Source organism: Mizuhopecten yessoensis, unplaced genomic scaffold (assembly GCF_002113885.1).
Source record: "Mizuhopecten yessoensis strain PY_sf001 unplaced genomic scaffold, ASM211388v2 scaffold11097, whole genome shotgun sequence".
NCBI classification, from domain to species: domain Eukaryota; kingdom Metazoa; phylum Mollusca; class Bivalvia; order Pectinida; family Pectinidae; genus Mizuhopecten; species Mizuhopecten yessoensis.
The window spans coordinates 1,457,206-1,457,932 of NW_018408878.1; positions in this window are offsets into that span (position 1 = coordinate 1,457,206).

Here is a 727-nt window from a genome sequence, read left to right on the forward strand (position 1 = left end):
GCGTATGTGCCTCCTAAGTTGTACCATTTTAACCAGATAGCTTAGCAAATGTACCACTGTTGGTAATATGCACGCCCTTACATGAGTTAATCAGCGTGGACATTTCAGATATATCATTGTCTACACTAGTGAATTAGTCAACAATTATAAAACGCGAGACTATATAGCTAGTGGCCTTGGGTGTCGCACTGATTTGAACTTATCCGTTTGTTTAGCAACTTAGTGATGCCATGAGTAACTCATTAATTAAACAGCAACGATGTTATGGTGTTATTTGTTCTTCTGTACGACAAACTATTACATGAAGTACTGTACTGTAGGTACAATGTCTGAAGACTAGATATTGTGCGTCCCTACATTTGTTTTTGACGGTGGACCTCTTGTATCCCCCTTGCGGGCGGGACGCCAAATTAGGTAATAATGAACAAGCCCCCTGTGGATTCATACATTTGTCATCACCAGGTTGCCCCTATAATAATTCCATCTAACTTCTAAAACACGCTGTTGATAGAGAATTTGAACCGAAACTTTAATTTTCTTTCCAGTACACAAAAATAGTCTTGGGGCCATACTTAAAATATTTTTTTCTTCTGCTTGTTAATTAAACATAAAAACAATCCTCAGAACACGTGAAATCGCTTCTGAGACGTTCTAGAAAACACAACTTTTTTGGGGGAAATCATTCGGCAGCACACCGTTAACTATTGAGAAAAATTTCTCGGCCCCC